Consider the following 16,762-nt stretch of genomic DNA (forward strand, 5'->3'; position numbering starts at 1 on the left):
TAGAATCTCCATCTGGAAAATTCTAGATGAGGCTGAGGACTCCTCTTCAAGTAAGATCTGTAAGCGTGATGATGGATTGTGTCCTGAGTCTGCAGGTCAGGCTAAAAGATTGAACAACCAACAACATGAAAATCTAGGAGTTGTACTTTCCTTCAACCTTTGTGGAACTGGTTAAACTTAGAGGGAAGGGTAAGAACTCTTAAAGGAGCAGATAAATTGAATGAAATCTGGGTAGACATGGAGCCATATGTTCTTCCTGTTTAGTTGTTTGGCCAGCTCTAGTAGAGTTAGTGTTTTATGTATTGAGTGTGTCATACTTTAGTGTATGTAGTATTGAAGCTGTCTTTATTAGGATAGAGTTGGATCACTCTGATGTAACGGGACGAGTACTGGCCACCAAGTCATAAGACGATGATGTTGGGAGGCTACTTAACCTATCTGGGCCTGACTTCCTCTCTCAGAAAATAAAGGGCCTTTCTGAACAAGTCCAGAGGACCAGAGTACCTTACCACATCACAACCTGGTGCGGGGCTCTGGGACATGACCCTTGTGATGATCTTGCAAGGGGACTCTGCTGTCTGGCCTAGATCAGTTTTGCCCAATTCCCTGTGCTTTGACATGAGAGGGGATAGTATAAATGTATATTCTTTGTTTCACTTTTGTCTTAGAATGATGGATTGTAGCTCCTGCTGAAGGAATTAGCATTGCTCTGCCATCGACTCATGCTAGATGTCAAACAGAGACACAATAACAAGCTGAAAGAGCAGATAGTGGCAATATTTAAAAATATCCACAACTCTCTAAATAAGAAGCAGTTCTCATAAGGCTATTTGGAATTCATGTAAAACACCAAACACCCATAATTCTGAAAATCTGAATTGTACATTTTGCCAAGGTTATTTACTTCTGTGCATTAATTATAGATAAAGGTATATTAGATTCCATGATAATACGTATCTCCCTTGGTTTACAGATACACCTCTCTCCTGAGCCTTTTCCTTTCCATATTGTTCTGTTTTTAGTCTCCTTTGTTTTCTCTCTCCTCCTCATTCCCTTTTAATGTCTCTGTTCCTAGGCATCTGATTTTGCCCCTGTTGCCTCTAACTTTACAAGTGTTCCCTCTGATCACTTTAGCTGTTATTGATAACCTGATAACCTCTTTAATCAGAATCTGCAGACCTGATTTATTTTCTAGGCTTTAAAAAGGGCCTCTGCTGCCTATGGGACATTTTAACTTGTTAGGGTGTCACTCACTAGACTGTAAATGACCAGAGGGCAGGGACCATGTGTGTTTTGTCCACCGTTGTACCCCCAGGGCGCACTGCAGTGCCCAGCACCTGGTGGATACCCAGTGAGCATTGTTGAAGATGTGATGGATCCATCTAGTATTCCAGACTAGAAACTTTGGAATCCTTTTCAATGCCTCTATCCTCCTTGCTCCCTATACCCAGTCTGGGACCAGTGGGTTTATTTCCTAAAAGGCTTTCACATTTGGCCTCTCCTCTCCATTTGTACTGCTACTGCCTTAATTCAGCCCTTGTCATTGATCTCTTGGATCATTGCAGGCGCTTCCTCATTGGTCTTCCTCTGGCTGGCATTTCACCAGGTCATTGCCATGTGAGCCGCAGAGTCATCTTCCTAAAGTGTGAATCTAATGAGATTACTCTCAGGCTCCTCTTCACTCAGAGTTTGCAGTCTGGCAGCCTTGCACTGGAGTCTATACAGTGCTCTGAGAAAGTGAGAATTACTGCTGCATTTCATTGATTCTGAGGGACACATTTTTCCACATTTTAGCACCTCTGAAATTGGGATGTGCCTTAAAATCAATGGTGTGTCACAGTTTGATGAGTTGCTTTTTTGTTTCTTATAGGTACATAAAATAATGATACACCTTGTAATCGATGGCATCTTAAGTTTGTAGAGGTATACTCATACTGGCATTTAAAAATACAGAGATTGTACATAAAAGCATGTCCGGCTTCTTTTGAAAAATTACAGCGGGCAGTGCTGGGCTGGGAGTTGTGGACAGCTGCTGCCCCATTTGGACGGAAACTCCCTACAGTGCCCCATCATTTCTGCCCCAGCTGCTTCGTTCATTTCTGTTATGGACTCCAGCCCGTGTCCGCATTTGAAATTGCAGTCTTTGACTGACAGATAAAAGTATGAATTCTTTGCTGTGATTTATGAGAACAGTCACAGTTGGCACCAGTCTACCTCCTCAGGTTCACATCCCCATCTTCTGCTGTATATACATTCTACCCACCCCAGTCTCCGGAGACATAACTCAAATGTGGTGTGCTCCCAATTTCCCTGGAATGCCATTCTCTACCTTGTACACTCTAGGAAATGTCTCCTGACTTGTCCTGGCAGGGCTCGTATCCTTCTGGGCTCCGGTAGTACATGGCATATCTTTGTACGTGATTTTGGGTGGCCTCAGCCTGTAGTGGCTTGAAGCAGGATTTTGGTTCCCGGCCAGAGACTGAGGCCGGTTATAGACAGTGAAGGCGCCAAATCCCAGCCACTAGACCAGTGGTCAGTGACAAGGCCCTGGCTCTTCGGCTCTGCAGAATTCACACGAAAATGGAAAATAGTAAAACAAGTCAAGTGTTTATTAGGAGGTAAAGGGTATGGTACATGTGGATAGACACATGGGCAGGCTCAGAGAGAGTTGTGCCCTCCTGGTGGTTTGAATCACTTAAAAAATATTTATTTATTTATGTAACTTTGGGCTGCGCTCGGTCTTTGTCGCTGCTCGCAGGCTGTGTCCAGTTGCGGCGAGTGGTGGCTACTGTGTAGTTCTGGTGCACAGGCTTCTCGTCGTGGTGGCTTCTCTTGTTGCAGAGCACGGGTTCTAGGCATGCAGGCTTAGTAGTTGTGGTGCATGGGCTCAGTTGCCCTGAAACATGAGGGATCTTCCCAGACCAGGGATTGAACCAGTGTCCCTTGCATTGCAAGGTGGATTTCTTAACCACTGGACCACCAGGGAAACCCCTTGAATCACTTTTGTGGGGCATTCCTTCCAGGTTTCCTTTGGCCAGTCATTTTGATTTGTCTGGTTCTGAGTCTGTATTAGCATATCTCAGAATCCTCTCGTGTGCATACTCATCTCTTTGCCAAGGTGGACTCTGGTGAAGAGGCTTATGGGAAGTTGACATCACTTACTGTGAGGTGATGTCCCCTCCCTTTTGGACCTCTAAGGAGCCTTTCTGCGCATGTGTAGTCGGGGAGATCTCCTTGACTTTGAGAAGTAGAAATATGTGGTCTTTTATCTCTTATCTGGGTAGGGCCCAACCTCCTCCATCATCCCGCTTTTATGCAGTTTCTGTCCATTGTGGAGAAACTGTTCAGCCTGGGGCATGTCTGTCTCCTGCCTCATACCTACACCTTTTGTCTTAAAATTATTTGTGGATGGCCTGTGTCCCTCATTACACTATGAATCTGGTAGGGAAATGAATCAGAATGTTTTCAGTTTTGTATCTGCCTCATAGCTGGAACTTGCTCAGTAAGTATCTGTTAAAGGATGGATGGGTTGCTTTTTCTCACTGGGGTCTCTGATTTTGAGTTTTGCCCATGGATAGCTAAAAGTGAAGTCCAACACAAGGACAAGTGTATTCCTTAGTGCTCATAGTTTGCAGTGGCAGGCACTGCTTCTGGCATTGCTTTAGGAAGACCCTTGGCAGTCACAGTCAGCCCATGCAGACTTTAATGTCTGCAGACCCAAAGGCACTAAGGCACCAAGGGCAGCTCGGAAGTTTTTTTAAAAAATTATTTTTAAATTAGTGTACAGTAAAACCGACTTGTACAGTTCTGTGAATTTTAACACTTGGCTAGGTTAGTGTCACCTCCACCATAATCAGGATACAGAACATCACCTCCAAAACTCCTTGCCCTTCCTTTGTAGTCACATTTTCCCTCACCCCATAAGCCTTGGCAGCCATTAATCAGCTCTCCATTACTACAGTTTTGTCTTTTTGAGAATGTCATATAAGTGTACTCAACGTTTTAAGCCTGACTTCTTTCAGCATAATACCTTTGAAATTCACCCAGGTTGTCTTTATCAGTAGTGTGTTCCTTTTTATTGGTAATTAATATTGCATCATATGGCTGTCCTGCAGTTTGTATGTCCGTTTATCCACTGAAGGACATTTGGGTTGTTTTAAGTATTTGACCATATGAACTTGAGTACAGGTTTCTATGTGAATATAAACTTTCATTCCTTTAGAGTAAATACCCAGGGGCTAGGGTTACTATGTCATATGGCAAGTACATATTCAACTGTATGAGAGACTATCAAACTATTTTTCAGAATGGCTGCACTATTTTGTTTTCCCACCAGCAAAGTATAAGAGTTCTAGTTGCTCCATATCCTAGCCAGTACTGGGTATTATTAGAGTTTTAAAAAAATCTAATAGGTGTTAGCTCACTGTGCTTTTGATATGAATTTATGCTTCCTTAAATCCAGGCTGTGGAAATTGGAGAGAAGAAAATGGTTAACTCATCACCAGTGTGGCAGTACTTCAAACTCATCTTCTCAGAATGCCTTTTGCTGTTTATTTCCAGAATCTTTGTGGTACTTATTTATTGCTGTATAAAAAATAACAAAAAACTAGAGGCTTAAAATGCACATTTATGATCTCACAGCTTTTTTGGGTCACGAATCCAGGTGCAGTTTACATGGACCCTCTATTTCAGGGTCTCTCACAAGCTGCTGCAGTCATCTTAAGGCTTCACTAGGGGAGGATCTGCTTCCAAGCTCACATGGTTGTTGGCAAGATTTTAGTTTCTTGAGGTCTGTTTGACTGAGGGCCTCAGTTCCATGCTGGCTTTTGGCCCATGACTTCCCTCAGTCCTGTGCCATGGGGGCCTCTCCAGCACGACAGATTATTTCATCAAAAACACACGAGTTGTGAAGGCAATAGAGAGAGTCTGCTTACAGGACAGAAAGTCACAATCTTTCATAACTTAGTCACAGAAGTAACAGCCAAACACATTTGCCATATTCTGTTGACTAGAAGTCAGTCACTAGGTCAAGCCTTACACTGAAAGGGAGGAGATTACACAAAAGCATGAATACCAGGAGGCAGGGATCATTGGGGGCCATCTTGAAATTTACCACAGTCTTCAAATAGCTGGTCCACGGATTCTGTCCAGGTTTTATAGCTTTATTCTATGGAAGAGACAGGGTAGTGTGTCCTTACTCTGTGTTACTCTTTCGTTTGATTTATGAACATTCAAGGTTAATTTAAGGAGTTTTGTTTTTTGAGTCAAGCCATCTTGGACAAAGCTAGGGTTCGACTGTTGTTCAGTCACCCAGTCATGTCTGACTCTTTGCGACCCTGTGGACTACAGCACGCCAGGCCTCCCTGTCCCTCACCATCTCCCGAAGTTTGCCCAAGTTCACGTCCATTGCATTGGTGATGCCATCCAGCCATCTTATCCTGGTGGCTCAGGGTTAGATTGCTGCTAAGTCGCTTCAGTCATGTCCGACTCTGTGAGACCCCATAGATGGCAGCCCACCAGGCTCCGCCGTCCCTGGGATTCTCCAGGCAAGAACACTGGAGTGGGTTACCATTTCCTTCTCCAATGCATGAAAGTGAAAAGTGAAAGTGAAGTCACTCAGTCATGCCCGACTCTTAGCGACCCCATGGACTGCAGCCTACCAGGCTCCTTAGTCCATAGGATTTTCCAGGCAAGAGTACTGGAGTGGGGTGCCATTGCCTTCTCCGTAGGGTTAGATTACCAGTGGTTAAATTCTAATATCTACTAATATGCTATTTATTAAGTGACAGCCATGGAAAGCTCAACTTTTATACCCAAGATGGAGCCTTTTCAGTGATGAATTTATAAACTTCAACACATGACAGCTATTTTAGCCTGTCATTGTGGCTGCTGACCAGGTGACCCCAATAGACAGATGTGGCCAGCACTGACCTTTATGAATTTCTTTCACCTGATAGTGACTTATAACCCGTCTTTGATTTATTTTAATAACTTTCTAATGACTTGCCAAATCTGGCCTCTCTTTTCTCCTACTTAATGTGGTTTTTCAATACCCAGAAATCATCCCTGGAAATAGGCTTGATTCTTTCTCTTCATTAAAATGTAAAACTACTTAGTATTCCTTCCCTCTCTTCAAAAGAAGCAGGCTCTTTAAATCAAAGTTCTTCAAATGTTTTTGATCATGAACTTCTCTCAATGAAAGTTTCTTAGAATGGATATCTGATAATTATATTTATTTATATACAACTAATACTATTAAACTCTATTTTGTGTATATTACCAAAAGTGTACATTATGGAAGTAGAAAATTCAAAAAGAATTAGAAAATATGAGTTCTGTTACTTTGCTTTCTGTTGTCCAACAGATCTGGTTTTTGCTGTGGGGCAGGTACCTCAGTTTGGAGACTATTAGGTGCTAGGAAATCCCATGGACAGAGGAGCCTGGTGGGCTACAGTCCATGGAGTTGCAGAGAGTCCGATACGACTGACCAAACAACAGCAAGAAGTGCCAGGAAGCTGGGATTGGATGTGATTGCTTATCACTGGCCCTGAAATGGAGCAGGATCCTGTGGGGCTCTCTAGGGTACAAATCCTTTCTGTGTCCCCTGTTTCTTATTGTAGGAAACAGGCTTCATTCAGCCCCCTTGCTCTTCCCTGAGTCCCAAAGGCGAGCTTTGAACAGTTGCTAATCAAGTGAAGAAATGCAGAAACTGGGGAGGAGCGGTCCAGAAACAGCAGTGCACGGTCCTGGCTCCTCCTCAGGGGGCGCATAGAACAGTGTCTCTGAGCTCTTCTGCAGGAGCTAAGGCCCCACCCGGGCAGAGGATGGCAGCTTCAGGCCATGCACATGCATCCTGGGACACCACCTTGTTACCTCACCACCAGCCGTTCAGAAGAAAGTCTGAACATAGTGGAAGATAAGGGAGACGCTGGCCCCTTCCCCAAATAATTCTCCCTTTAAACACTTTCATGGTTGAGCAAAGTCTTCAGAGTTGGGTTTTGGACACTAGTCCACCTTCTCCCCAGGTTGTTGGCCTCCTGAATAAAACAGCCTTTTTCTTCCAACCACCACTCATCTCTTGAGTATTGGCTTTTGCGTGAGCTGCTGAGCCTTAGTTGGGAACAGCCCCAGCACTAGAGGGCTAGCTGAGAGTCGCCAGAGCTGGGAGGCCAGCCCAATCTGAACTCCCCACTTTGGTGCTATCAGGAGTTAAGGTATCAGGCACCATGAGCGGGCAGACACTTTAGTTTAAGTACTACTCACCACCAAGCAGATCCGCACACATCGTTTCTTCTCAGTCTGTTCCCAAGTCCAGTTGCTTTGCCTGGATTCTAGCATATTTTCCTTAGCTGTGTCATGACCAATAATAGGAGCTGCTCATTAGAATGACTTTTCCTTTATAGAAGTTGGAACTGTGGCCAGCTCCAGGAAGCTTGTGAAATAGTAGAGGTTTACCTGCCATGCCCAATTTCTCCCTTGTGAGAAAACCAGCCTTCTCTGTTCCTCTATGCCTTGCTATAGCTTGCTACTACTATAGACTAACTGAGTGTCCTGATTTGGGTTCCCTCAGAAGCTGACCCCAAGACAAACATTTGAGACCAAGTTTATTTGAAAGGTGAAGGGAAACCCAATAGGGGAGTGGGTAAGTGAGAAAGAGAGACCACCAAGACAGCCAGGAAAGAGTGAGTGAGTCCAGGCTGTAGAGGTTGTGCAGCCACCATTTCTCAGTCAGAGCAGATGGACAGTTTTATCTGCTTATAAGTCTAATTGCAGCGTTATAATTAGGAACTCAGTTCGTTCTGATTTTTGTTTCACTGCTGCTGTTGCACATCCTTGTTAGGTACGTATCTACAGGAGACCTTTTATTCTCCTTCACTCTTTTCTTCTGGTTAACTCCTAACTTCTGGCTATGTAATCCTCCGGCCTTAGGGTTTCACTTCTAGAAAGCCTTACTTCACCCTCCTCTCAGGGGCAGGGCTCTTTCTCTGTGCCCCCTGCCTGTCCTATTAGAGATTTTGTCATACCGTATTGCTTTCATTTATTCATGTAATAAATATCTGTTATGTGCCTGTCAGTGTTTTAGGTTCCTGGTGCTTATATTCCAATAGCAGAGGTACTTTTATTTGTAATTTTATTTTGATTTCTTATTTACCTGTGTGTTTGCCTCACCTAATCATATCCATTTTGTTTACCATTTATCTCCTTGTCCTTTCAACACAGTGCCTGCCAAATAGAGGGAGAGCAATAAAAATGTGTTGAATTGCATAGAAAAGCACAGTGCATCTTAGTTCAGAATGATTTGATATTTCTATGGCCTTTTCCCAGGAGGAAACTGATCTCTCACCTTTCCATTGGCTATTTTCATATGACACTGTGCCCATTGAGAGAGAAATTGACCCCCCTTGCCTGTTGGGGGTATCAGTCTGTTATTGGGTGAGTTAACGTTATTTTGCCCATTATATTTTCTTTTTTCAGGCTGGGGGAACACATCCCTGCCTAGCTGGAGGAAAGTAGGAGAGCGTCTGAAGAGGCTGGCAGCTTCATTTTGCAAACACACAGGTGCTGACTGAAGCAGTATACTGTAATTGATCTCGGATGGCCTTGGCCTGCAGTGACTTGGAGTGGAGCTTGGGTTCCCAGCCAGAGATTGAGGCCGGGTAGCAGCCCTGAGAACACCAAATCCTAGCCGCTAGACCAGTGGTCAGTGACAAGGGCCTGGCCCTTCAGCTTTGCAGAAAAGAATTCCTACAAAGAAAGTAGTGAAACAAGTAAACTATTTAACAGGAAAAAGAGTACAGTATGTGTGGATAGATACACAAGTGGACTCAGTTACTGAGTCGCACCCTCGTTACAGTTTGAATTATTTTTATGGGACATTTCTTCCAGATTTCCTTTGGCCAGTCATTTTGATTTGCTTGGTTCACAGTCCATATTTGGTAAATCTCAAGATCCTCCCATGTGTGTGCAGGCATCTTTTAGCCAAATGGATTCTACTGAAAAGGCGTCTGGGTAGAGCATTCCTTGGCATCACTCCCCCTTTGACTTCCCAGAAGCCTTTATGCAGATATGTGGTTGGGGAGGTTTCCTCACTTTGAGAAATATGTGGTCTGGGCAGGGCCCAGCCTTCTCCCTTATTTGTCCTGCTGTTCTTACCTTGGAGTTTTTGTCCACAGGGAATGAATCTCAAATCATTTTACCCTGGAGGGGTGCCCATCTACCTCCTGCCACAAAATGATTATAAGTAGAAGTTCTAGAGTCAAAGTGCCCAAGTTGAAATCCCAGCTCTGCCACTCATTTGCTGTTGGACTTTGGGCTCCAGTTTCTAATGCATAAGTAGGAATAATAATAGTATATGCCTCATAGGATAGTGTGTGGATTAAATAAGATTAACACCTTTAAAATCAACAAGTGTCTAGAACATGGTAATGTTCTATAAACATGTTCTATAACATGATGTTATATAATGTTATATAATGTTCTATAACATGATCAATAAATGTTGTTATTGTGATTTGTTCCTATATGTCAGTGCTGGTTCATTTAACAATTTGAGGCTGGCTACAGGAGTCTTTGTGGTGCTCAAAGTAATATTTCAGTGTTCCTCATACAGTGGGAAAATATGGTAAAAGTCTTCATTGTAAACAAACTCTAAATTTTAGACAAATCATGTAAAGTTCACAGCCAGTCCAATTCATGGTCCAGAGACTGGCAATTAAAACAACCACCTACCTAAATCATAAGTTCTTTCCTTCCTTTCTTTCTATGATTAAATATTTAGTGAGTACTTTAGGGGCAGAAAAATTTTCTCTTGCCCTTCTAGGTTCTTTGGCTAGTATAGTAGTTATATTTATATAAGGCAGGTTAATAGAAAAACAAATTTAATTATGTATATACAGAAACCCTATAAACATATGAAGACTCAAAGATAGGGAAGATCCCCTGGAGGAGGAAATAGCACCCCACTCCACTATTCTTGCTTGGGAAATCCCATGGACAGAGGAGCCTGGCGGGCTACAGTCCGGGGGGTCACACAGAGTCGGACATACTGAGTGATTGAGCACACGTGCACGCACTCGATTGGAGCTTATATAATGTCCTGAGCTAAGGAAAGCGGTTGGGAGTCTGGGGATACAGAGAAAAGGAAGGACATTCACAGGAAGGCAGAGGAGAGATTTGGAAAACAAGGGTTGCCCTGTTACGCAAATAAGTTTCTTAGGTAAAAAGGTATCTCTGGTAATAGTTCTCTTCCTGGTACAAGGCCCCTTTCCAATGTAAATTTAGGCTGTTGAGGGGGAGGTAAAGAGCTTTTCCTGAATCTGCTGGATTTTTGATTGCCTTTAGCTCAAAATTATTCCTATGCCTAAATGGCATATTTTGGGTGGCAAAACCTGCTCCCCTTCAAATGCTCTTATGCATTTGGAGGCAGAGATGCCAAGAGGAATGAAATGGATCCTTTTCTTTCAGGATTTCACATGTAAAAGGACAAATTACAGCACACTTTGGGAAGTTCTATAATTGGACACACACATGGGTTGGAGAGCCAGAAGACAGAATGACTAACTCCGCTTTGGTGATTTAGGAAAGGCTTCACACAGAGGAGGTGACATTTGAACAACTGTAGCTAGACATAGGCACCATTTAATCACGTGGCTTGAATAGGCATTTGGCTGGAAATCCAGCCGTATAGTGACATTGTCCATTATTTTGGGGGAGCCTGGGTAATTGTATTATCGTTTATAGTGCTTATGGCAGCCTTACCAGTTTCTGGTCCTGGAGCCTCTGCCATGGTTGTATTGCCTCATAATGAGGCCCTCTTGTAATATTTAATATGCTAATAGGAGTTCTGAAGCCCAGAACTGCCTTTCCAGTTATTTTTTAAAGTGATTCCATTAGATTAAATAGTAAGCTAGGTAACCACTTTACTGGATCTCCTGCGGCTCTCAATTGCAAAAAGGAATTGGCTAAAGAGCAGCTTGGGTGGGGTTATGAAATGCTTATGGCTGGAGACTTTTAAATCCTAGCTCAGGATGCCTAAGGCCAGTAAGCTCAAAAACGCACGTGGTGTGTAACCAGCTGGGAAGAGTTTGGGAGGAATATTGCTGTTGGTGCAGCAGCAGGCAACTTGAGACTTGAGGAGCAAGATCTCTCACCCCTGAATTGCCTCCAAAGATAGCAGAACTGAGGCTGGTGACATACAGTACTGACACTGGCACTTCAGTCTTTCAGTCGTGTCTCCCTCCTCTTCCTTCTCAACGTCAGCAGAACCACAGGTCAGCTTTCCGCTTCCGTTATGCTGATGATGGGAGGTGAATCTCCCTCTCACAGACACATTTTTTTTCTTTTTTTTTTTACTGAGCAAGGGCTCATGTGGCCACGGTGCAGAAAGCCAAACACTGACAGCAGGTGTTTGTAACAAAGGTTTGTTGCAGGGCCAGGCAAGGAGAAGGGCAGCTCATGCTTCCAAAGATCCGAACTCCTTGATGGCTTTCAGGCAGGGATTTTAAAGACAGTGTTGGGGCGAGGGTCACAGCATGCATGATCTGCTTGTAGATCATCCTTTGACTGGTTGCTGGTGAGGTAGCTGTGGGGTGTTTCAGGGATCTCCACCTTCTGATTCCAACTAGTCTGGGGTCTACATGCTTGTAGTCAGCGAGGAGCCACCATCCTCCACTGGGTAAGGGATCTTAGTTCTGCAGAACAACTCTGAGATATGCGTCAGATTATCTGTATCGCTTTGGGAGGAACTGGGAGTCCTGAGACTCTGTTGTCCACATCATTAACTGCCTGCATCTGCTCTTTGAACTCAAGGAGGCTAGGAGACCAGGACCTTTTTCTACAAATAAGAAACAGGACATGGAGGGGCTTTTGTGCTTGGGAGGGCTCTGCACGGTCCTGCCCAGTTTTAGTCCTCCCTTTTCTATGATACTCCTCAACTTCAGGGAAACAGGTGCAGATTAAGAAACGGAATAAAGTTTTGGATAGAGCAGTTAATCATAAACTCCACAGATGAACTTGGTTTTAGGAGGAGTCAGTTTCATGTTCTCCAACAAGCAGAGGAATAAAAATGCCATAGAAGTAAATTTGTAGCGTGGCGCCCAAAGGCTACACCCTTAAACCCATGCCTCTTCAAGTCCTAAGGAGGAATGTTTAGTGTTCCCACTTCCTTCTCTTAATTGTGCTCAGCTTACTATAATGTTTCCTGAAAATTATCCTCAGTTGACTTAAAAGTCAGTTACTAAATGCTTTTCTGCTCTTATTTACCAAAATTCATTCTGTATTTTGTACTGACCAGATTATTTATGCAAACAGTGGCTCGGTCTTGCCTATACAAAGCCTGGTCCCCTTGGAAGCAGTCATGTGACCAAAGCCCATTACTTGAGTGCTTCCCTTTATCTCTTTGCTGGGAACAGGGCAGGGTTGGGGCAGACAGCTGCGGCTCACGGGCCAGCGCAGCCTCTCCCAGATCTGCAGCTCTGGGCTCGTCTTCCAGGCTGAAAGGCAAAGCCTGTTTGAGTTATTTCTTTGTGTGTATGTGTATGTATTTGTTTTTTGATATATTTAATCAAGAGCTCTCCCTGCACAGAGCCGTAGAGATGTGAGATGTATAGAGTATGTGTGTCTGTGTCTGTGTGTGTGTGTATGTGTGTGTGTAGGGGGATGCTCCAGAGAGAGCTGAAATTGTACCTCTTTTCTTTCAGATCTCTGCATCCCTCAGAGAAGTTTTTTTCCTGATTTTGTTTCTCTTGAAGCGCCTGGGGTGAGGATAAACCTCTACATTGGCCAAGCAGAAGAAGCAGGTAATATGTTTGTTTGTTCTTAGGTATTTGGGGCAAGCAGAAGTCTACATTATAAACATATGTTGTGTAGCAATGGAACGAGAAATGTGCACTCCTTGAAGTTTATTTTGTTGCTTTGCATTTTCTCAGATTTTTCTTGAAGATGGTGATTGCAAATCAGTTGTCATTGTCTTACAAAAGATGTACAGGTGAATTTGCATTATGAAGCAGTGTAGCCTATTTCAAATGAACTCGATACTCGGGAAAACTCTGTGGTCACTTGGGTGAGAGCTAAAAAATGAGAGAAGGGATACTTTGAGAAACTCTTCCAGACCCTTCATAGGCATTGCCCACTACACAACTGAAGATTCAGAAATTTTCCTTGCCCTGTTGTTGTTGCACAGGACCACAGGATTTCCATCTGTCTGTAAAAAAGGGGCATGGAATCCCTTGCAATGTTCAAGATTTCTTTTTGGTGATTTTGTGCTTCTGTAGATCAAATTGGATCCTGAAACCAAAGCACAGCTAACTTTTTGGTGGAATAGACATTTTTTTTAAAGCATTAAATAGAATGGGTCTTCAGTCCTGCACTGATCAGCTGTGCCATGGAGTCTCATTTAATTTCTCAGTCTCAGTTTTTTCATCTTTATTAATACAGAGTGATGATATTCCTTGAAAGTTGCTGTGATGATTAACTGGAATAATAGAAATATAAAGTATCCACTGTGCTGGGTAAATAGTCCCTTAATAAACGGTTGTGATTTTAACTGTTATTGTTACTGGTAAAGTGTCTTTTCTTTACCAGTAATAATAAAAAAAGCTCTCTGGAGGGAAAAGAGTCCATTTCTTTGTGAATCTGCAGTTATCCCAGAACCAGTAGACACCCACAGGGTTTAGTCTCTGGGAGGTCCCTGGACAGTGCATTCTGAAGAAAGAGATAAGAGCAAACAGGTTTTGTTTCAATACTTGGACCACAATAGGTACCAACTCATGCATGGCTCTTCTTAACCCCTCAGCTAAGAAGAATTGCTCTGTGCCAGTTGTGTTTTTCCATCATCAATCTTCTCATTAGTCTTTAGTACAAGTCTGTAAGGTAAGTGTTTTTATCTCTATTTTCTTATGAGAAAACTGAGGTGCAGAGGAATTAATAACTAGCTGAGAAGAATTTAAACTCTGGTTTGTCTGACTTCTAAACCCCAGTCTCCATTGGGCCAGCATTAGCAGTTATGAATGATAGATGTTATTGAAATACTTTACCTCAAGAGGGTCCCCTGTTTGGCTGTTTGGGAAAGAGTGAACACTCTAGCTTTTTCTTAGAGATTCATGTTAGAGATACACATTGACATTCAGAAAGTTCTGGGAAGTCCTGCAGTGAAGGAACCTGTTGAATACTGCTTCTCCTGAACTTATTTGATGGTAGGGCTTTTTTTTTTTTTTTTTTTTGGTCTAAGTTCGAGAATCATAAACCACATACAATTCTCCCACAAACGTTCTTTGGAAAACCTGGCACTTGGCCTAGCTGCCTCCTGATTACAATCCTGTCTGGGAGAACAGCACACACCCTTGGATAGCTTCTGGTGGTCAGTATGGTTTCCTTGTTTTTCTTCCCCTTTCATGGACCCAGGCATAATCATCAGCTTAGTCTTACAGAATTCCCCTTATTCATTGAAGACCTCAGACAGGAGTACATGCTTACAGGATTATACTGGAGGGGTAGTGGTGGAAAGGGCCCTTCTAGAGCAGTCTGCCAGGGACTCTTCTACCCCCTCTATGCCCCTTCGTCATGTTTAGTCCACAGACCTCAGGCTGTAGAACCTCTGTTTCAGCAGATGCCAAAAAGCATGCTACAGCAGAGTGAGCCTGAAGAGGTGTCTGTGCTCCTTGTGTCTCATGCTCTGAGGGGGGAGAATTAAACAATTAGACGTGCTCACCTCCTACACTGGGGACTGGGCTTTGTTGCCAGTTGATGACCGTGGGTTCTGAATTTGGGGTTCTTGGGGCCAGAGCTAGAGTACAGATTTCTCACAGAAGTCATCATCTCTAGGAAAAGCTGAGTTTCTCGCATGGGAAACCATGCAGTTCACATCTAGAATGCCAGAGGTGGAGCAGAATCAAGGTCATGGTGGCTGAGGAAGGTGTGGGCCTTCAGTAGAGATGCACTTAGAAGGAAAACCAAGAATAAGTAAGAACAGCTCAGGGAGGCTGGGCTAGTACTTGAAGGGTGCTTGGAGGCCAAGGTTGGATTGGCTCCAAGGGCCATCGTTTGTTCTTTCCTTGTATTTTTGCATTGGGAAATGAATAGTGATTAAATGAAAGGAACTAAACCGTGTCAAACAGTCTTGCCCTCCAGTTCTCCTGGCTCCTTCTACTCCTCCCCTGCCCCCCACAGTAGAACCTTTTAGCAGAAACCTCAGAAGACTTTTCCTTTGGCAGATTATGAGTGAGTGCCAACGATGAGTCACTATTTTATGTTTGTACTTTAGAATCATCCTTGGTGTGTATTGGTAGGGGCAGCAGCACTGAGCAAGTTTCAAGCTGTTTTTTGCCAAGATCCACCTTTTTGGTGGTTTTTATCACCGACCGTGGCATCCTCAGGTCTTGGTGAAGGCTGCAGAGACTCTCCGCCTCTTGAGCCAGAGAACCCCTTTCAGGCCCTAGGGCATCATTTCTTCAGACTCCTTTTGCACACTAAGTACTTATCTCACGCTGACAGAGGGCAGGGAATGGAAGGAGCTTAGATTGTCCCGCATAATGGAAAATTCCCAGATCATTTTTATCAGCTTTATACCACCCAGGGTTGTCTTCAAAGGCACTTACACTGCTTCCAAACATGTGTGATTGCAGTCTAGGTCGGGTAGTGTGTGGGGGTAGTGTGTGGGAGTAGTGAGTGGCACCTGGCCATAATCAGCTCTTGTTTTGGTGAGAAATAAAATGGGGTGACTCTTATTTGTTTTGTTTTACCTGTTACCTGAGGAAATTAAATTATTATCAATTAATAATGTAAAAATTCCAATAGCAAATTATTTTTTCTAAATAACCAAAAATTCTCAAACAATTCTCATTTCTTTCTGTCATGATTTAAAATTTTTCTTTAAAAATGAATATAAGTACTACCCATTTTCTGGTTTAATAAAAGACTTTTATGTAATTAAATAGCATGTATTTGTGCATTGAATGATGGACTATTACGTTTAGCATTCATTTTTTAAAGGGCCCTGGATTACAAATATTTATTCCCTTATTCATTCATTCACTTGGCATTTTTCAAACACCTGCTATGTGAAAGGCACTGTGTAGGTGCCAGAGATTCAAGGAGTATTTACAAAGAAAGGTAGCCATGGAGCTTACAATCTAGCAGAAATATACTCAAGTTTGATGCTTTTTATTTCTTAGTGAATCTTTTATATGGACTTTTGTTTGTTGTGTAATGAGTTGACTGAGGAGTGGCTGAGAACCAAATGCCTTTAGAGAGAGAAATTTTTTTCCTGGGGAAAAAATTGAGTTTGAAGTATATCACTTCCTGTCATTGCATCAGTGTTGCCTACTCAGTGTCTAACTCTGTGTATTCATAAAACGGGGTAGAAAAAAGTCGTATAAAAATGGAAGCAGAGCCCAAGGGAGAGATGCAGAGCAGTGTTTTTCAGACTGAGATATGGGGAGTGCTTGTGTCAAAGTCTCATGAAGGGTGCATTTTTAATTGCAAATTCCTAGGCCCCCTTGGACTGCTTGAATCCAAGTATTGGCAGTAAAGCCTGGGAGTGTGCCTTTTAAAATAATCTCCCCTGGTAAGTGTTGCAGTACTCATGTAGGAGAGCATGGATCTAGGCACATGGAGAAACTCACCAGGACCAAATGTCCTACTTCAAAGGTTGAGGAAAAACCCAGCAGACATGCTCTCATAGGCACTGCAGATAACCTTTGAGAAATGTCTGAGGATGGAGAGAACAGAGGCAATGGGTAAATAGTGCTTCAGTTTCAAAAACAAG

At 43.1% G+C, this 16,762-nt stretch overlaps 1 protein-coding gene across 41 annotated transcripts in view; it reads left to right on the top strand.

Annotated features, from left to right (window-relative positions):
- Positions 1-16,762, top strand: part of PPEF1 (protein phosphatase with EF-hand domain 1) — a 147,627-nt gene that overhangs the window by 19,547 nt on the left and 111,318 nt on the right. For 17 of the 41 annotated variants that reach the window (XM_012106317.4, XM_042241753.1, XM_042241754.1 and 14 more), the window contains 3 exons: positions 8,476-8,559; positions 12,699-12,797; positions 13,793-13,869. The gene's annotated coding sequence lies outside the window, so the exon portion shown is untranslated. Of the gene's footprint in view, positions 1-8,475; positions 8,560-12,424; positions 12,535-12,698; positions 12,798-13,792; positions 13,870-16,762 lie in introns of those variants that run through there. The other 24 variants (XM_012106318.4, XM_060407670.1, XM_042241747.1 and 21 more) reach the window with 7 other exon arrangements.

This window comes from Ovis aries, chromosome X (genome assembly GCF_016772045.2).
Source record: "Ovis aries strain OAR_USU_Benz2616 breed Rambouillet chromosome X, ARS-UI_Ramb_v3.0, whole genome shotgun sequence".
Lineage (NCBI taxonomy): Eukaryota > Metazoa > Chordata > Mammalia > Artiodactyla > Bovidae > Ovis > Ovis aries.